Below are 21,306 nucleotides of genomic sequence, written 5' to 3'. Positions count from 1 at the left end.
GAAACAGATCTGAGACCCACGCATAAGCGAAACAGATCTGAGACCCACGCATAAGCGAAACAGATCTGAGACCCACGCATAAGCGAAACAGATCTGAGACCCAAGCATAAGCGAAACAGATCTGAGACCCACGCATAAGCGAAACAGATCTGAGACCCACGCATAAGCGAAACAGATCTGAGACCCACGCATAAGCGAAACAGATCTGAGACCCACGCATAAGCGAAACAGATGAGACCAACGCATAAGCGAAACAGATCTGAGACCAACGCATAAGCGAAACAGATCTGAGACCAACGCATAAGCAAAACAGATCTGAAACCAATACAGATGCTAAACAGGTCTAGAACCAAAGCAAAATGCAAAACAGATCTGAAACAAATTCAAAAACAAACCAGATCTAGAAGAAATGAAAAAATAGATCCAAAGCTAAACAGATCTGACACCAATGCAAAAGCAAAACAGATCTGAACCAATTCAAATGCAAAACAGATCTGAACTAATGCAAATGCAAAACAGATCAGAACCAATGCATAACAGATCTGAACCAATGCAAATGCAACACAGATCGGATACCAATGCAAAAGCAAAACATATTTGAACCAATGCAAATGCAAAACAGATCTGAACCCCAATGCAAAACCGATCTGAACCAATGCAACTGTAAAACAGATCTGAACCAATGCAAATGCAAAACAGATCTGAACCAAACGCCAAAGCAAAACCGATCTGAAACAAATGCCAACAACAGATGATCTGAGACCAATGCATAAGCACAACAGATCTGAGACCAATGCATAAGCAAAACAGGTCTGAGACCAATACAAATGTTAAATTAAACAGGTCTAAAACCAAAGCAAATGCAAACAGATTTGAAAAAAAAAAAAAAAAAAAAAAAAACCAAGCAAAACAGATCTAGAACAAATGAAAAATAGATCCAAAGCTAAACAGATCTGAACCGATGCAAATGCAAGACAGATCTGACACCAATGCAAATGCAAGACAGATCTGACACCAATGCAAAAGCCAAACAGATCTGACACCAATGCAAAAGCCAAACAGATCTGACACCTATGCAAAACAGATCTGACACCTATGCAAATGCAAACCCAATCTGAACCAATGCAAATGCGAATCCAGTCTGAACCAATGCAAATGCAAACCCAATCTGAATCAATGCAAATGCAAAACGGATCTGAACCAATGCAAAACAGATCTGACCAATGCAAACATATCTGAACCAATGGAAATGCAAACAGATCTGACACAAATGCAAAAGCAAAACAGATCTGACACAAATGCAAAAGCAAAACAGATCTGACACAAATGCAAAAGCAAAACAGATCTGACACAAATGCAAAAGCAAAACAGATCTGACACAAATGCAAAAGCAAAACAGATCTGACACAAATGCAAAAGCAAAACAGTTCTGAACCAATGCAAAACAGATCCGAACCAATGCAAATGCAAAACAGATCCGAACCAATGCAAATGCAAAACAGATCCGAACCAATGCAAATGCAAAACAGATCCGAACCAATGCAAATGCAAAACAGATCCGAACCAATGCAAATGCAAAACAGATCCGAACCAATGCAAATGCAAAACAGATCCGAACCAATGCAAATGCAAAACAGATCTGAAAAAAAAAAAAAAAGAACTCCTTGAAACTACCCAGAGTTTCACTTCCTGAAAAGTTCTATTTCTCATTTACATAGATTGTCAATCACCATCGCTCCAGTTCAGGCTTGACCAATCTTATTATAACCCTGGGGAAACATACTGCCGCAATGGCAACAATTCCCCTTCACTCATGCTTTGCACCCACTGTTACATTGCATGGACACAGAGGATAAGGGAAAGTATAAACCATACAAGGGAAAAACACTAACAATCAATCATGTAAATGCATATTCCTGCAAACAATCCTCAGTCTCTACAGCTAGTATAGGTTTACTGCAAACCTAACAATCAAAAATGGGAAACCAATCACTCCCTGAAACTGCTCAGGGATTCCTTATTACCCTGAAAGTTTCCATTAGCTGTTTATGTAAATTGTCAACCACTAGCTACCACAGATTTCGTGCAGGCTTGACAATTCTTTGTTATATTGCTGGGGAAGCCCAATGTTGCAGTAGCAACATTTCTAAGATATTAGCTTCTCCAACCTTATCCGATACCCCCTCTGCTTTGCATGCACTTTTAGCTTGCTAGGTTATAGAGGGAAAGGGAAAAGGGAAAACACAGGGGAAATCACACTGCAATCTCAACCATAGGAGTGTATATTCCTGCAAAAAAATGCACCATCAGTGCACTCACCTTTGCTGCTGGAACAGGCTGGGATGCCTATTGTCTGTGATCCCATCTTTCCAGCATAGTGGAGAACGTGAGGAGCAGTTCCATTTCTTATCATGTAATCTAATGTTACACTTTTGGCATCTCTATCTCTCAGGCTGTTGCTGTGCAAGTTTTGCAAAACCGTGAAAGAAGAGTCACTGCTCAGAAAAACATTTTGCTAGAGGTATTTATAGATAGCAATCGTTTTCTCATATATGTACCTGTGCCAATTCCTCCGAGAGAGAAAGTCTCGGTCGGGCATCAGAGGCTGCTGTTGCGGAGGACTGCTTCTGCTCCATGGCAGCGTCGCTGGCGTCCCACGTGTAGAGAGCGCGGAATTCGCGCTTCTCTAGGCTTCTGAAGACACCGCCCCACTTCCTGTCCTCATTGGCCAAACAGCGGCTAGCAGAAGTGACACCTGCGGGACCAGGAGATCCTATGTCATAACTTCTGACATCTCTAGCTGCTCTGTAACACATGGACGCAGCAAGAAGGGCGGTAATGGCGGCGATCCTTTTGGACAACCTGCAGCCAGGTAACATTCCGCCCCCACCGCACACAGGTTAAAACTGGGGCATCCTACTCACAGTTTCCACCGCCATCCAGGAAAAACCCCTGCCTGACAACATAGGCGCCCCAGGCCAACCTATGCCTTAAAACAAGAAAGGTCTACAGGTGTATCCTCAGGTGATGGGAAACAAACAAAAACTGAGTTGGTGAGGGAGGAGGAGTCCTTATATAAGGGCGGGTTCTTTTAAATTGATTACTCTTACAGGTGTTTCCGTTTGGGGAGGGACAAGCAATATCTCAGCAGCAGCCATCCTGGAGGACGATGGGAGAAATGACACTTTGTGACAAAAAAAAAAGTCACAGGTCATTTTGAGGCATTTGTTTTCTAGACTACTCCTCACGGTTTAGGGCCCCTAAAATGCCAGGGCAGTATAGGAACCCCACAAGTGACCCCATTTTAGAAAGAAGACACCCCAAGGTATTCCGTTAGGTGTATGACGAGTTCATAGAAGATTTTATTCTTTGTCACAAGTTAGTGCAAAATGACACTTTGTGAAAAAAAAACAATAAAAATGAATTTCCGCTAACTTGACAAAAAATAAAATCTTCTATGAACTCGTCATACACCTAACAGAATACCTTGGGGTGTATTTTTTTTTTTTTAAATGGGGTCACTTGTGGGGTTCCTATACCGCCCTGGCATTTTACGGGCCCAAAACCGTGAGTAGTCTGGAAACCAAATGTCTCAAAATGACTGTTCAGGGGTATAAGCATCTGCAAATTTTGAAGACAGGTGGTCTATGAGGGGCCGAATTTTGTGGAACCGGTCATAAGCAAGGTGGCCTTTTAGATGACAGGTTGTATTGGGCCTGATCTGATGGATAGGAGTGCTAGGGGGGTGACAGCAGGTGATTGATGGGTGTCTCAGGGGGTGATTAGAGGGGAAAATAGATGCACTCAATGCACTGGGGAGGTGATCGGAAGGGGGTCTGAGGGGGATCTGAGGGTTTGGCCGAGTGATCAGGAGCCTACACAGGGCAAATTACGGCCTGATCTGATGGGTAGGTGTGCTAGGGGGTGACAGGAGGTGATTGATGGGTGTCTCAAGGTGTGATTAGTGGGGGGAATAGATGCAAGTAATGCACTGCCGAGGTGATCAGGGCTGGGGTCTGAGGGTGTGGGCGGGTGATTGGGTGCCCTAGGGGCAGATAGGGGTCTAATCTGATGGGTAGCAGTGACAGGGGGTGATTGATGGGTAATTAGTGGGTGCTTAGAGGAGAGAACAGATGCAATGCACTTGGGAGGTGATCTGACTGCGGGTCTGCAGGCGATCGGATGGTGTGGGTGGGTGATCAGATTGCCCGCAAGGGGCAGGTTAGGGACTGATTGATGGGTGGCAGTGATAGGGGGTGATTGATGGGTGGCAGTGACAGGGGCTGATTGATGGGTGATAGGTGATTGGCAGGTGATTGACAGGTGATCAGTGGGTTATTACAGGGAAGAACAGATGTAATTAATGCACTGGCAAATTGATAAGGTGGGGGGGGGTCTGAGGGCAATCTGAGCGTGTGGGCGAGTGATTGGGTGCCCGCAAGGGGCAGATTAGGGTCTGATCTGATAGGTAACAGTGACAGGTGGTGATAGGGGGTGATTGATGGGTAATTAGTGGGTGTTTAGAGAAGATAACATATGTAAACAATACATTTGGGAGGTAATCTGACTGCGGGTTTGTGGGCGATCTAATGGTGTGGGTGGGTGATCAGATTGCCCGCAAGGGGCAGGTTAGGGACTGATTGATGGGTGGCAGTGACAGGGGGTGATTGATGGGTGGCAGTGACAGGGGCTGATTGATGGGTGGCAGTGACAGAGGGTGATTGATGGGTGATAGGTGATTGGCAGGTGATTGACAGGTGATCAGTGGGTTATTACAGGGAAGAACAGATGTAATTAATGCACTGGTGAATTGATAAGGGGGGGTCAGAGGGCAATCTGAGCGTGTGGGCGGGTGATTGGGTGCCCGCAAGGGGCAGATTAGGGTCTAATCTGATAGGTAAAAGTGACAGGTAGTGATAGGGGGTGATTGATGGGTAATTAGTGGGTGTTTAGAGGAGAGAATAGATGTAAACACTGCACTTCGGAGGTGATCTGATGTCGGATCTGCGGGCGATCTATTGGTGTGGGTGGGTGATCAGATTGCCCGCAAGGGGCAGGTTAGGGGCCGATTGTTGGGTGGCAGTGACAGGGGGTGACTGATGGGTGATTGACAGGTGATCAGTGGGTTATTACAGGGAAGAACAGATGTAATGAATGCACTGGTGAATTGATAAGGGGGGGGGGGTCAGAGGGCAATCTGAGCGTGTGGGCGGATGATTGGGTGCCCGCAAGGGGCAGATTAGGGTCTGATCTGATAGGTAAAAGTGACAGGTGGTGATAGGGGGTAATTGATGGGTGATTGATGGGTAATTAGTGGGTGTTTAGAGGAGAGAATAGATGTAAACAATGGATTTGGGAGGTGATCTGATGTCGGATCTGCGGGTGATCTATTGGTGTGGGTGGGTGATCAGATTGCCCGCAAGGGGCAGGTTAGGGGCTGATTGTTGGGTGGATAAAAAAAAAATAGCGTTGACAGATAGTGACAGGGAGTGATTGATGGGTTATTAGGGGGGTGATTGGGTGCAAACAGTGGTCTGGGGGCTGGGCAGGGGGGGGTCTGAGGGGTGCTGTGGGCGATCAGGGGGCGGGGGGGGGGGCGATCAGTGTGTTTGGGTGCAGACTAGGGTGGCTGCAACCTGCCCTGGTGGTCCCTCGGACACTGGGACCACCAGGGCAGGAGGCAGCTTGTATAATATACTTTGTATACATTACAAAGTGCATTATACACTTTGTAGCGGCGATTGCGAGGTTAACATCCCGCCAGCGCTTCCGTATGGCCGGCGGGATGTTGCGGCGGGTGAGCGGAGCCAGTTGCCGGGGGAAGCGCGCGTCATCAATGACGCGATCGCTCCCCCGGCATACGAAAAGGACGCAACGCCCTTGGGCGTATTGCGGTCCTTTAGGGATCCACTGTGCCGCCGCCCATCGGCTGTGGGCGGTCGGCAAGTGGTTAACTCACCTGGGGCTTCCCTCAGCCCCTTGCAGCTAATCGGTGCCCTCGCAGCCCCGCTCCGATGGTCCAGGACCTGCCGGTGAACACTTCCGGTGTGGCCGTCACCGGCCGACAGGCATGGGAACGCGAGTGATTCTTCGCGTTCCCAGCCTGTATATCGCCCCCTATGCTGCTATTGCGGACCATCGGCGCGGGGCTGCGAGGGCACCGATCGGCTGCAGGGGGCTGAGGGAAGCCCCAGGTGAGTTAATCTCATTATTTTACTTGACTTTAGGTTCACATTAAAGGTAACCTTAAGTCAAAAATAAAAAATGAGTTTTACTCACCTGTGGCTTCCCTTAGCCCCCTGCAGCTGATCGGTACCCACGTAGAGTCGCTCTGATGCTCCTGGACCGCCCGGAGGTTACTTCCGGGCCGGGAACGCGAGTGATTCTTTGCGTTCCCAGCTACAATAGCACCCTTCCTTGCCGCAATAGCAGTATAGGGGGTGCTATTGTAGCTGGTGACGGCGAAACCGGAAGTAGGTCCAGGAGCATCAGAGCGACTCTACGTGGGTACCGATCAGCTGCAGAGGGCTGAGGGAAGCCCCAGGTGAGTAAAACTCATTTTTTATTTTTGACTTAAGGTTACCTTTAACCCCCCTGGCGGTATAAAAAATTCCGCCAGGAGGGAGCGCAGCAGTTTTTTTTTCTTATATCATGTAGCGAGCCCAGGGCTCGCTACATGATAGCCGCTGCTCAGCGGCATCCCCCCGCCCGCTTCGATCGCCTTCGGCGATCTCCGATCAGGAAATCCCATTCAAAGAACAGGATTTCCTGGAGGGCTTCCCCCGTCGCCATGGCGATGGGGCAGGATGACGTCACCGACGTCGGGACATCATTGGGAGTCCCGAACCACCCCTCAGCGCTACCTGGTACTGATTGGCCAGGCAGCGCACGGAGTCAGGGGGGCGCGGCACGACGGATACCGGCGATCGAGCGCGGGGCGGCGGCGATCTGTGTGCTGACGCGTCCAGCAAAAAAAATAAAATTAAACAAATCGGCCCAGCAGGGCCGGAGAAAACCTCCTGCGCGGCTTACCCCGCCAAGGAGGTTAAACAAGGTGCTACTGCTCAGAGGGGAGCGCAGACCTGGACTTCAAGAGAGTACTGGGCAACAGGGAAGGTCTGGAGGAGGACATGGGAAAACTCTGCAGGATCCATAGACTTCCATCTTTATAGGCAAGTATCTGTGCTTTAGGTCACAATCCCATCAATGCGGCAAAGATGGAGGCCCGAGCATTTGCAGCAATATCTACAATATGAATAAAAGTTAGTACAAAGGATTTGTTCCCCCATTAAAGAATACCACAACCGAAGGGTTGTGGTAAAAATGATTGCAGCATGATTAGCATGTGACGCTCGGTGTAATGGAGCGCACACGCAGCACAGAGGGGTCAGCGTGCTTCTGAGTCTCGCACTGTGCACCGGCCAGAAGTGAAGGGGGAAGGACATACTGCGCACACAGTGCGCAGTATGTCCGGGGCAAAGTTCAGAAAAGTCGCCGCACACCGGCATGTATAGAGTGAGAACGGCGGCAGATGGAGGGGGGCAGGAGGATGAGCAGGTATGTGCTGATTACTACCTACACAGTGCTGCAATCATTTTTACCACAACCCTTCGGTTGTGGTATCCTTTATCAATGCTCGCCAAGTTTTGCAAATCAGGCCCACAGTGACTGAACAAAAAATAAATAAATAAAAATCCATCCAATGAGAAGTGGCAGTGGGCAAAAAGCAGTGCACCATACTTACCAAGCGATCCCTCACCAGGCGTCATGGTCAAGCTGTCGAAGGCCACCACTGCGCTGGGACTGGTCACCGCAGGCTCTTCTTTCTTCATCCAGACCTGGGCAAATTAGAGGTGGTGAGTTCAGAAAGCAGTTAATGTCCATGCTAAAGCCTGGTACACACACATGCAATTTTGATTGGACAATTTTACTACTTCCATGTGGTATAAGAGCTTACCTGCACAATCTGTTCATACACAGTGTTCTCCCCAGGCCTAATTAGGTGGGCGGGTCGCCCGGGTGTTTTAAATCCCGGCCCAGCTTCCAAAAGTCAGGCAGGACTTTTTTTTTTTAATACAAGCCGGCACCGTAAGAGGGCTGCGTGACACACAGGCACTCTGGCCCTTCTATCCCCCTTCCTTCCCACAGCACTATCTCCTTTTCATGGGATGGAGGCGTGGGGGAGGGATTACTGGACATCCAGGGCGCACTGTGTATCTGTGCTGCAGGAGCCGGCTACGGGACGGCTACCCACATAGACTTGAAGTCGGCTGCAGTACCGGATCAGCTGAGCCCTGGGATGGCTACTGGCACATGGAGGGACCAGAAGACAGCCCCCGGCAGCACCTCAGCATCAAGGACAGCAAGGAAAGTCGACCACCAGCTGCACCGGGCTCCCAGCTTCAAGCACGAGACGCCAGAACACCGCTCATTGCAACCATGCAGTCGCACCACTTGGCTGCCAGGACGCAAGCTGGGGAAGTCGGAGGCTCGCTTGGGAAACAACACTGAGCCTCAGCAGCTGAGTGGCCGCCACACACGTGGTTGCGACCGCGGGCCCAGGAACCTCACTGCCTCACTCTGGCCACCCACGTGCCCGGCCCTCCGCATCGGAAATCCATTGCTACTGTTTCCAGGTATGCAAGACCCCACCTGACGCCATTCAGCGTGTGAAAGTGGGAACGGACCGTACCATTAGCACCGGCTCCCCCTGTCTGCTGCGTAGAAGAAGAATCCTCTGACTAGTAATAAGGTGCAGTTATTAGGAATATCTAGAATAATTGATTGTGCTGACAGCTGGGATCAGAGGCGCGCCGGGGCCCAGGGGGAGCATGTCTGTGGCCTTTGCTTCAGCCAGACCCAGGGGGAAGGGAGAGGTCACCCAGCAAACCATCCAAAAGGTTTAATCATCTTATTCTAAGGGGGAGGGGACACCTGCAGCCTCTCATCTTGCAGCTTCCGTGTATCATCATGCAACCCCCATGTGTCACGGTCACCATGCAGTCCCTCATCATACAGCCCCCCAGTGTCAACATCATCCATGTGTCACCGACTCAACATGCAACCCCTTATCATGCAGCCTCCATGTGTCATCGTGCAACCCCCATGTCACACCATGCAGCCCCCATGTGTCATCATGCAGCTGTCGCTGTGCAGACCCTCCTGTGTCATCATGCATGACAAATCATGTGCATGATGGATGGGGCATATATGAGAGCATGCTGCATCATTAGGTTAACATCTGTCCATATGTAGCAGGACGTATATCTGTCATCAGGTGTATATTTATATCAGTATATACATCCACATCCCATATATAAATTTATAATATATAATGTACTGGCACACCTATCCATTGCTGGGCACTGAGCTCTGCACAGGTGCCATGGCTGAAGCTAGACCCTTCACTGTTGAATTTTCTGGGGCCCTTTCAGCCCCTCGGCTGCTGGGCCCTGCTCCACCTGCATCTCACGCTAGCGCCCTGGTCCTACTTACTATGATGTCGAACAGCTGCAAGCCAGCCAAACTGACCACAACCACAATCCCATGGGGTCAAACTCTCACTTTTGCTGTCTGTCTTTCACCTTCTCTCTCTTCTTGCTCTCCCTTTCCTCTACTCTTGCTCTGCTCTTTCCTCTCTTCTCTAAAGGTACCCCAATATACTACACTGCTCTGTGCTCAGTACTGTTCCCCAGTATACTACACTGCTCTGTGCTCAGTAATGTGCCCCAGTATATTACAATGCACTATATTGACCTTAGGGCCCTTTTCCACTAGCTGCGATCTGCTTCAGAAAGCGCATCGCAGCAGTTTTGCAGATCACAATGAGCACCATGATAACATGTTAATCGCCGTGCTCCTTTCCCACTAGCATTCGTCGTTTTTTTTCTGCAGTGTTCTCCCCAGGCTCTTTTAGCCGGGTGCTCCACCCGGCTAGATTTGATGACCACCCGGCTGTCATCGGCTCACTTCCTCACCTCCTCCTATGCTGTAAGCAGAGTTGCCCTGCATTTTCAACTTGACCCACCCGGCTACTTTTTCATGCCACCCGGCTACTATTTCATGCCACCCGGCTGGAAAAAAATTCTGGGGAGAACACTGTTCTGAATCGCAATTGGTGGGCGATCGTGCTCTGTTCCCGGCAGCTATATGTTGCAATCGCGGGTAGTGGAAATTGTAGGTTTCGCGATTGCATTTCCTAGTGTAAAAGGGACCTTACTTCCCCACCCGGCTACTTTGTCATGCCACCCAGCTGAAAAGAATTTCTGGGGAGAACACTGCATACAATCCACAATCGGTTGACCTTCCTACTACATGCAGTAGTCAATCAAAATAGCATGTGTGTATGCACCTTAAGTTGCAGTGGATGAGGTGGGGGCTGCAGAAGCTATGTTCCGACTCAGACTGCTGGTGTGTCGGTACGCCCTAGATAGTTGGCTTCTCCTAAATGTCATAACATAACCATATTGTGTGCACAGTGAGTAGAGCAATTGGTGCGCTCAACCACCTTACAGTTGCCATGTGCCTCGATCGATCCAGCAGCTCCCAGGATCATCAATGGAATCAAAAGCAAAGGATCGGCACTGTCGCCCTGTTCTTTTGATAACATATTGTGACATCACGCTTGCTCCATGTTACTCCTGCACATTCGCAAAAGAACTTTCAGTCTCTGAAATAGCCGATTATCAGCTGATTTCAGGGACATGAGCATTTGCCCTACATTTTGTGCTGCCCTGCCTGGAAACCACACCTTAAGCTGTCTAAAGGTCTGCACCATTCTCTGTATGGATTGCAGAATTCTGCAGACGGACTGCTCCTTTCTGCGTACGCGCTGCCTATTCTCTGTACGGACTGCACCTTTACTTCAGTGCCACAGCAAGCAATAGAGCACTATGTATGGAGAATGCTGCACTCCAAACAAGGAATGGTACAGTCCTTTATGCAGCTTCCAATGTGGCTTGCTGGCAGTGCAAAATTACAGGGCAAATGCGCATGTCTCCAAAACCAGCTGATAATCAGCTGTTTCAGACACTGCAAGTTCTATTGCACATGACTAACACGTTGCTAGCGTGATGACGCAATACACTTACAATCTTCTAGGACATACCAAGGAGGTAAGCTGAAGGGCAAAGGGCTTGAACATTGGGGCCAGTGTGCAGACACAGGGACATACATACAGCACCAGTAGCATTGAAGAGGGCAGCAGCAGTGACATACTGAGGGGCAGACCAGTGTTACAATGCCTAGCTTTAGGTAACAAGATGATGGCTGCAGCAGCTTTGCTCGAATTATAATCATGCTGCCAGAAAGAAGGCAGTAATGCCTAGAGATGGGGATGGAGCCTCCTACTAGGCAACAATAGGGAGGGGAGAAGCAGCCACATTCTAAGGGGAAGGCCAGAGGAGACCATTTTAAATCGGCGCCGGTATACTTGGGCGCAGGATACAGCGGTATATGGCTGATCCTGCTTCTGCACAAGTTTTTAATTTCTATTACCCCTCCAGGCCGCCATGGATAGTGGGGGAATGAAATAATTCGGCTTCCACCGATTGCTGGAGGACGAATTATTGTATTTTTTAAGCAACCCCGGCTCCGTCTTCTGACGGAGTCGACGTTACTCACTGAGCGCTGCAATAGGAGTGATTCCTATTGTAGAGTATGGAGGCGCCGGCTGCGTCCAAATCTAGCAGCGCTAAAAAGCACTGCTCCGAGGCCAGAGTACTCTAAACAGTTGGGCCCTGTGTACATCACATTAAAGTAGAGGGAGGGGCAAAGTAACTAAAAGGTGGCCACTAACAATCTAAATTCTAGTGAAAAATCGTTCAAGCAATCAATAAATTCTAATTGGAAAAAAAATTGTTCACTACACCATCAACAGACCAATCTTTGCTTCCTATCACAACCAACAAGAAAAGCCAAATTTTGATTTGACAAACATCCAATCGGACAACACATTTTTTTTTATTTTTTTTTTATAATTGTTTCTAATCGAATGTGCCCATCAACAGATTATTTACAACCAATCCGATCAGAATGTCTGAGCGCTCAAACAATTTTTCCACTACAAATTGGACAGTTAGTGGCCACCTTAGGGTGCATACACATCCAAAATTGATTTGCCAATCACAAGCCACTTTTACCGCCTCCATGTAACATGAGGGCCAACAGACTTTGAATGCTAAACACAGATTATGCAAGTAAGCTCAGAATCACATACCACATGGCAGTGGTAAAATTGGCCAATCAAAATTGGAGTGTGGGTAGGCATGTGCACGCCTGAATACATAACTGCATGATGCACGTGCAGCAGTATATACAGCACGGCGCACTCCCTCATCTTTCCCTGTTGCACATAATGCCTCCCCTCCATCCACTAGCATGGCACAGCAATAGCAGAGGGAGCAGTGGTCACGTGTCACTGCAGGTATCATCCTCAGCGGTACACGCGAGGCCCACCTGCGTCACAGTAGCAGCTATGACGTCATCCTGGCACGCGACCGACCTCCTCGCAGACAGAGCAGCAGCAACGGCGGAGACAGACATGCGACCCTGTTTCCGTATCCCCGACAGCTAGGAGCTCTCAGTCAGCCCCGACATACACCGGCTCCAGGAACAAGCAGTCATAGAGACCGGCTGTCCTGATAGTAGAGACGGCTACATCCCGGAGCTCCCCCTAGCGGCCGCTCGTAGAAATGACACTGTGAAGGTAAAATATAGATGCCATAGAATTAGATTTCTGAGAGCAGAAATCAGTTTCTGGCGTTTTGACGCTCATCCTGGGCTGATATTACTTAAAAAAAACGGATGTAAATTCCTTGTGGTAGCAATAATACATGATCAGTCATTTCCAGGGCCAGACTTTGTCCTGAGCAGCCAGACATTGGCCAAAATGTTCCCCTGCTGCCGCTGCAAAGCCCCTCCTCCAAATCGAAGAGCATTCCCGCCCCCCATTTGGTCGCGATAAGCCCCGTCCCCGTCCGTTTTAAGCTCCGCCTTCACAGCCTTTTGCATATGTGCAGTAGGCTGCGAACCTGGCGAATTAAAGGGTAACTGAAGCAAGAGAGATATGGAGGCTGCCATATTTATGATCCTCTGCCTCTAATACTTTCAGCCGTAGCCCCTGAACAAGCATGCCGCAGATCAGGTGTTTGTGACATTATTGTCACATCTGACAGATTAGCTCCATGCTTGTTTCTGGTGCTATTTAGACACCAGTGTTGCCAACTCATCCCTTTAATTACTGACACATCTAAGTTATACAGGTTCTGGGGCTATTTGCACATAAGCAGTGCCTTAACTGCATTTACCTAGCCACAAAACCTGTATAATTCATATGTGTCAGTAATTAAAGGGATGAGTTGGCAACACTGTTAGACACTACAGCACCCTAATACATCAGCAGGGCTGCCAAGCAACTGGTATGATTTAAAAGGAAATAAATATGGCAGCCTCCATTTACCTCTTGCTTTAGTTGCCCTTTAACTCAAATGAAGGAGAACAAAAAAAACAAAAAGAAGAAGGCTTTTCAGTAACCTGGCACTTTTACCAACACACTGCAGTCACCTGTGCCTTTGACATCCTAAAACGATGCTCCAGTCACCCCCAGCGGCTAAGTTTCATTGCCAAGCCACTGCGCCTGCATGGCCCTAGACACGCATTCTCGCTCACGTCACCAACCCCGATTTCCCTTATTGCGCATGCGCAGGACAGCAATGTGAGCGAGAGCGCAGATGAGCAGGCAGGGCCGCGCAGGTGCAGTAGCTTGGCGACTGGCCAGTCACCGAAAATGAAACTTAGCTGCTGCGGGGGACTGTAGCATTGCTCCAGCATGTTGAGGAGGGCACACGGCCACTGCGGGATGCTGGTAAAAGCCCCAGGTAAATAAAACTATTTTGAGATAAGGTTCCCTTCAAAGTGGAACTGAAAGCTGAAAAAAAAAGTTTCACTTTAAAAGCTTGGGCGCTTTTGGGATGTTTTAAGCGCGCTTTTGGTATTTTTTTAAGCGCCAACGATTTTCAAAATCGCCCTAAAAGCTTTTGTGCAATTATTCCCTATGAGAGTGTTCACATATGAGCGGTTTGATTCCAATCCGCTCACCAAAGCGATGCCTGTACCATTTTTAGGGCGATTTGCCTCAATGGAAGGTATAGGGAAATTGCAAAGCGCTTGAAAATACGCTTTGTATAGTGATTTCCCGAGCGCTTTTAAGAATAAATACATTGGGCTCTATTCTCAAAGACTTCCCGCATGCGGTAAAGTACATGCGGGAAGTTTGCGACCAAAACACCGTCAAGTTGACATTCTCAAAATGTTCCGCATGTTTTTCCGCATGCAGAAGTGAAAAATTTCCGCAAAAGTCGGTATTTTCCACAATAAAAAATCAATTCTCAAAAATGTTCAGGCGCATCATTTCATCGTTATTTACCGATTGTTTTATCACCTACAAATAGTAGGTGATATATTCCGCATCCCATTGACTTTAATGAGGTGTGGAGGCTAAGGGCTGTGCTTGGTGGACTTTAATTTTTTTTTTTTTTAAACACTTTTTCATGCGACCTTTTTACCGCATGATTCCCGCATGAATAATGGCTGTTTCCGCCTCTTTTTTCCCGCATGCGGAAAACATGCGGAAAATATTACTGAATGTGGAAAAAATGCGGAGTTTACTGCTGGTGGGAATATAGCGGTAAAATTTTGCGGAAAATTTGGCTCTTTGTGAATAGAGCCCATTACATTTATTATTTTACGGATCAAAGAGTTCATTTCCTGACTTGAGTCAGAAAGTGAAAATACAAATCGCTCTGCAAAAGCGCTAAGAAAAGCACTGTAAAAAAAACAAAAACCGAACGCGCAGAGAGTTAAAATCTAAATCACTCACAAGATCGCAAAACATTGGCAACAGCATTCTGCATGTGCAATACTTCGTTTTTCATATTTCACATGTGCAGAGCGCTCTCGTCCATGGGAGCACGATTAGGAGGCCTGCAGACCAGGGCAGTGCATTAGAACGAAAGGAGGGTGCTGCGGGGGACCAGAGCATCGGTCTGTCCCCTGCAGGAAACTGGTACAAGCCCCAGGTAACTTGAAGGGATACTGTAGGGGGGTCAGGGGAAAATGAGTTGAACTTACCCGGGGCTTCTAATGGTCCCCCGCAGACATCCTGTGTTGGCGCAGCCACTCACCGATGCTCCGGCCCCGCCTCCGGTTCACTTCTGGAATTTCAGACTTTAAAGTCAGAAAACCACTGCGCCTGCGTTGCCGTGTCCTCGATCCCGCTGATGGCACCAGGAGTGTACTGCGCAGGCCCAGTATGGTCTGTGCCTGCACCGTGTGCTCCTGGTGACATCAGGGGAAGCGAGGACACGGCAACGCAGGCGCAGTGGTTTTCAGACTTTAAAGTCAGAAATTCCAGAAGTGAACTGGAGGCGGGGCCGGAGCATCGGTGAGTGGCTGTGCGGGCACAGGATGTCTGCGGGGGACCGTTAGAAGCCCCGGGTAAGTTCAGCTCATTTCCCCCCGACCCCCCTACAGTATCCCTTTAAAGAACACCTGTAGTGAGAAGTAAGTGGATGCTGCCATATTTATTTCCTTTTAAACAATACACATTGCATGGCAGTCCTGCTAGAGTACATTTGAAATCGGCGCCGGTAGACTTGGGTGCAGGATACAGCCGGTACATGGCTGATCCTGCTTCTGCACAAGTCCGGGCCGTTTTAATTACTATTCCCCCTCCAGGTCGCCATGGATAGTGGGGGAATGAAATAAGACGGCTTCCAGCGATTGCTGGAGGCCGAATTATTGTGTTTTTTAAGCAACCTCGGCTCTGTCTTCTGACGGAGCTGACGTTACTCACTGAGCACTGCAATAGGAATGATTCCTATTGTAGTCTATGGAGGCGCCGGCTGCGCCCAAATCTAGCAGCGCTGAAGAGCACTGCTCCGGTCCTGCTAAACTATATGGCTGCAGTAGTGTCTGAATCTGCATCAGAAACAAGCATACAGCTAATCTTGTCAGATCTGACAATAATGGCAGAAACACCTGATCTACTGCATGCTTGTTCAGGGTCTATGGCTAAGTGTAGGGTCGGATTACCGACCAGGCAACAAAAGCAGTCGCTTGGGGCCCCATTCAGAGTCAAAGGGGCCCCATCAGCACATAAACCAGCCCTCGCCATCCTGTCAGCGGTGGCTGGATGGTATAATGGTTAAAGGGACTCTGAGCAGTGCAGCAACTATGGAAAGATGCATATCATTTTAAAGCTCTCTTTCTCCTCTTTCCAATGATATATAAACTGCCACCCTATGCCTTTTAGTTTTCGCTATTTTCGTGATCACGGCCATGGCAACTTTGATTGCGAAAATAGCGAAAACTAAAAGGCGTAGGGTGGCAGTTTATCATTGGAAAGAGGAGAAAGAGAGCTTCAAAATGATATGGATCTTTCCATAGTTACATTGTATTACACAGGACGACTTTTCTCCAAAGTCGGCAGCCGATTCAGCACAATGCAATGAAATATAAGGAACCCAGGGGGATATAATTACAAACATCATGCTGGTAGGTGTGAGGATGTAATTAATTCGTTGTGGGTATGCTTAAAGGCATACCCATAGGTACTGCTCAGAGTCCCTTTAAGCGCCAGAGCTGCAGCCACTAGGACGCGCTCTATAGGCAGTAGCAGTGTTAAGGAGACTTGCCCAAGGTCTCCTACTGCATAGGTGCAGGCTTACTGAACAGGCAGAGCCGAGATTCGAACCTAGGCTGCCTGTGTCAGAGGCAGAGCCCTTAACCATTACACCATCCAGCCATGGACGTTTTACAAGGACTCTGGGAATTTCTTATTATGGACCATCATCATTCTTGCGTCGCTCTTTGGAGTTTTCATCGTTTTGATGATACGTGGTGTTTTTATACCACTAAGATTGATTGGATATTCAATTACTGCCTCAAATAACTTTATATCAAAATATGGATGGTCTATGGTGTTGTTTATACACCTTTTGGAACTCTGGTTTGCCTGCTATTTCTATGCAATGCAATTTGTTTGCCGTTGTAATTGTTGTGTATATATATGTGTATTGTTATTGATTGTATATGCATGAAATTGTATTATTTATAATAAGGCTAATAAATATATAATTACACTATGGGGCTATAGAGGTATGGATGTTGAAGTTACTGCATATAGGAGCGGAAGTCTATTTATTTGTATCATATTTTTCTGCTGGCTTTGTTATATTCAATACCGGCATTGTATTCTTTTTGCTCCCTCTGATTCACCTTTAGAGTTGGGCCGAACCTCCGATTTTAGGTTCGCGAACCCTGTTCGCGAACTTCCGCGAAAGGTTCGGTTCGCGAAAAAGTTCGCGAACCGCAATAGACTTCAATGGGGAGGCGAACTTTGAAAGTTTAAAAAACTTCTATCAACTGGAAAAATGATAGAAAACATGTTTCAAAAGCTCTAATACCTGGAGCCACACCTAATTGAGTGAAATACACATCACTGCTGGAGGACCCACCCATCCTCTTCCTAGCAAGGTTCTTTATACCATTTGCCTGCCTACACTAATTAGTTATGGGACAGCTGCTACACACTCTGCTAGGGAGATTTTAATTGGCCTCCCTCCACCCTCCTTCCTGCTACCCTTCTACCTATTCCCTCCTCCCTCCTACTGGAGGGAGGAGGGTCTCTTCTGCCAGGGAATTATACTATTTTAAAAACCAGTATACATCATACCATAGCTGAGAATACATACATGAGTATACATCATACCATAGCTGGGGATACATACATGAGTATACATCATACCATAGCTGGGAATCGAACCCAGATCTCACTGTGTTGTGGGCACGTCACCCTAAGCACTGTACCACAACAGAAGTAAGTGAAGCTAGCCTAAAATTTAACATTTATGCTCAATGCAATAGAACCATTAGGTTGCTTAACCTCCTTGGCGGTAACCCCGTGTGTGACACGGGGTAAGCCGCCGGAGGGTGCCGCTCAGGCCCTGCTGGGCCGATTTTAATCATTTTTTTTTTGCTGGACGCAGCTAGCACTTTGCTAGCTGCGCCAGCACTCTGATCGCCGCCGGCCCCTTTGCGATCGCCGCTATCTGCTGCGGCGCGGCCCCCCCCCCCCCTCCAGACCCCAGCGCTGCCTGGCCAATCAGTGCCAGGCAGCGCCGAGGGGTGGCCCGGGACTCCCAATGACGTCCCGACGTCAGTGACGTCGGTGACGTCATCCCGCCCCGTCGCCATGGCGACGGGGGAAGCCCTCCAGGAAATCCCGTTCTATGAACGGGATTTCCTGATCGGAGATCGCCGAAGGCGATCGAAGCGGGCGGGGGGGTGCCGCTCAGCAGCGGCTATCATGTAGCGAGCCCTCGGCTCGCTACATGATTAAAAAAAATTTTTTTTAAAAAAAAACCTGCTGCGCTCCCTCCTGGCGGTATTTTTCATACCGCCAAGGAGGTTAAAGGAGAACCGTAGTGAGAGGTATATGGAGGCTGCCATATTGATTTCCTTTTAAGCTATACCAGTTGCCTGGCAGCCCTGCTGATCTATTTGGCTGCAGTAGTGTGAATCACACCAGAAACAAGCATGCAGCTAATCTTGTCAGATCTTACAAATATGTCAAACACCAGATCATACCATAGCTCGGAATCAAACCCAGATCTCACTGTGTGGTGGGCACATCACCCTAAGCACTGTACCACTACAGAAGTAAGTGAAGCTAGCCTAAAATTTAACATTTATGCTCAATGCAATAGAACCATTAGGTTGCTTAAAGGAGAACTGTAGTGAGAGGTATATGGAGGCTGCCATATTGATTTCCTTTTAAGCTATACCAGTTGCCTGGCAGCCCTGCTGATCTATTTAGCTGCAGTAGTGTGAATCACACCAGAAACAAGCATGCAGCTAATCTTGTCAGATCTTACAAAAATGTCAAACACCAGATCATACCATAGCTGGGAATCGAACCCAGATCTCACTGTGTGGTGGGCACGTCACCCTAAGCACTGTACCACTACAGAAGTAAGTGAAGCTAGCCTAAAATTTAACATTTATGCTCAATGCAATAGAACCATTAGGTTGCTTAAAGGAGAACTGTAGTGAAAGGTATATGGAGGCTACCATATTGATTTCCTTTTAAGCAATACCAGTTACCTGGCTATCCTGCAGATCCTCTGCCTCCAATACTTTTAGCCCTAGACCCTGAACAAGCATGCAGCAGATCTGGTGTTTGACATTTTTGTAAGATCTGACAAGATTAGCTGCATGCTTGTTTCTGGTGTGATTCACACTACAGTGGCTGGATAGTGTACTGGTTAAGGGCTCTGCCTTTGACATGGGAGACCAGGGTTTGAATCCTGGCTAGGTCAAGTACCTATTCAGTAAGGAGTTCAAGGCAAGACTCCCTAACACTGCAGGGTAGCCTCTTGAGCGCGTCCCTGTGGCTTGCAGCTCTTGAGCGCTTTGAGTCCGACAGGAGAAAAGCACTATGCAAATGTTTGGATTATTATTATTACTGCAGCCAAATAGATCAGCAGGGCTGCCAGGCAACTGGTATAGCTTAAAAGGAAATCAATATGGCAGCCTCCATATACCTCTCACTACAGTTCTCCTTTAAGCAACCTAATGGTTCTATTGCATTGAGCATAAATGTTAAATTTTAGGCTAGCTTCACTTACTTCTGTAGTGGTACAGTGCTTAGGGTGACATGCCCACCACACAGTGAGATCTGGGTTCGATTCCCAGCTATGGTATGATGTATACTCATGTATGTATCCCCAGCTATGGTATGATGTATACTCATGTATGTATTCCCAGCTATGGTATGATGTATACTGGTTTTTAAAATAGTATAATTCCCTGGCAGAAGAGACCCTCCTCCCTCCGGTAGGAGGGAGGAGGGTCGAGGGAGGCCAATTAAAATCTCCCTAGCAGAGTGTGTAGCAGCTGTCCCATAACTAATTAGTGTAGCCAGACAACTGAGTCAAATGGTATAAGGTATAAAGGACCTAGCTTGAAGGGAGGGTAGGCGGGTTCTCTAGCACTGAAAGCAGTGTGTTTGACAATAACATGTCTGCTGACAGTGAAATGGAGGCTAAAAATTTCGCTCAATACAGCATTATGGGGCGAATCGAACTTCCGCAAAAGTTCGCCTGATGCAGGCGAACGCGAACCCCCAAAGTTCGCCTGGAACCGTTCGGCCCATCTCTATTCACCTTAACCCCCTTGCCGGTCCAATTCCCGCGGCAAGGGGGCAGCAGAGCACTTTTTTTTTATTTATTTTTTTAAATCATGTAGCGAGCCCAGGGCTCGCTACATGATAGCCGCTGAGCAGCGTCATCCCCCACCCACTCCGATTGCCTCCGGCGATCAGAGTTAGCAGGAAATCCCTTACAGAATGGCGCGGTAGCGGCGAATCGGCAGGTAGTGGCGGCGATCGCATACCACACACAGCTAGCAAAGTGCTAGCTCCGTGTAGGGAAATTTTTTTTCAAAATCGGCCCAGCGGGGCCTGAGAAATCCTCCTACGCAGGTTACCCCGAGCTGAGCTCGAACGACGGGTCCCGGAGGCCCGATTTGGCGTGCGGACGACTGAATGACGGGACGTTCAAACGACCCTTCGTTCGCAAAAATCCGCCGTGTGTATGGGCCTTTATACTTACGTCATATGCGCTCCAGCGTTATCCTACTCTCCTTCTTGTGATGTGGACTACTTGTCCCTCCGGGCTGCCCATACACTTACATGTTGTGCGTTCCAGCGTGGACTGTTTGCTTCCTTCTGATGCCTCCTCTTCGCTGCATTGGCTGGCGTAATGGGGGCGGATCACGTGATGCGCGTCTGGCGCTCACGTGACCGCACCTCTAGCGCTATATCTTCCTGGCATACATGCCGGTTTGACACAGGATCCACCTCTCTTGAGAAAGCGGCGTGACTGCCGCGATACCGGTAGAGAAGTCTGCCGGGGGCCTCCTCCATTCTTGAGACACCTCCATGGTCTTATCCTTCCTGGGTCATGTAAGCCTCGTTTTTCTGCGCTCCATGCTGTCTATACGGTCCCAGCATCCTACCACTTAGCTTTTTCAGCATCATGGGTTATAATTACCACAGATTTTCATGTATGGTCTTGCACTATATGCACTTTTTTTTGCAGGTTGCACTTTCTATATATGGTTTATCCATAACCTCGTATAATGTTTTTGTATATGTATTTGCACTTTATTATAATATGATCTCATGAACCCGGGTTCAATCCCCGTGGCAGTTCTTACGTTGAACTACCCAGGTGATAGCATTAT

At 48.2% G+C, this 21,306-nt stretch overlaps 1 protein-coding gene across 3 annotated transcripts in view; it reads right to left on the bottom strand.

Moving 5' to 3' along the window:
- The window catches only part of LOC137521084 (stAR-related lipid transfer protein 9-like), a 94,241-nt gene extending 81,571 nt beyond the window's left edge, over positions 1-12,670 (bottom strand). For all 3 annotated transcript variants that reach the window (XR_011022025.1, XR_011022026.1, XM_068239863.1), the window contains exons 1-2: positions 12,457-12,670; positions 7,745-7,838 (exon numbers count right to left, since the gene is read on the bottom strand). The gene's annotated coding sequence lies outside the window, so the exon portion shown is untranslated. The remainder of the gene's footprint in view (positions 1-7,744; positions 7,839-12,456) is intronic.
- Between the last annotated feature and the right edge of the window lie 8,636 nt (positions 12,671-21,306).

The sequence above is a fragment of the Hyperolius riggenbachi genome, chromosome 6 (genome assembly GCF_040937935.1).
Source record: "Hyperolius riggenbachi isolate aHypRig1 chromosome 6, aHypRig1.pri, whole genome shotgun sequence".
Lineage (NCBI taxonomy): Eukaryota > Metazoa > Chordata > Amphibia > Anura > Hyperoliidae > Hyperolius > Hyperolius riggenbachi.
Note: the sequence above shows the minus strand (reverse complement) of the source record. Positions and strands in the feature narration are given on the sequence as shown.